A 259-nucleotide genomic window follows, 5' to 3' on the forward strand; every position below is an offset into this window, starting at 1 on the left:
AAACAAAGCTTGCCATGGAAAGGAGTAAGAAGGATTGAGTAGAAGCAGTAGGAGAGCAGGCGTCCAAGAGCTCTACAGCATCTCCATCCGTTTATCTGAAATTCCCACCAATGAATCTGCATAAGTGTTCTATCCCTTTTTTTTTACATATAATCTATTTTCTTATTTTTTATTTCCTAAACCATAAACAATTTTAATCTGCCTAACTGAGATTTGCAAGGTGACCATAGCTTGCTTCATACCAACAATCTCTGTGGAT

This window comes from Arachis duranensis, chromosome 2 (assembly GCF_000817695.3).
Source record: "Arachis duranensis cultivar V14167 chromosome 2, aradu.V14167.gnm2.J7QH, whole genome shotgun sequence".
In the NCBI taxonomy this organism is placed as follows: domain Eukaryota; kingdom Viridiplantae; phylum Streptophyta; class Magnoliopsida; order Fabales; family Fabaceae; genus Arachis; species Arachis duranensis.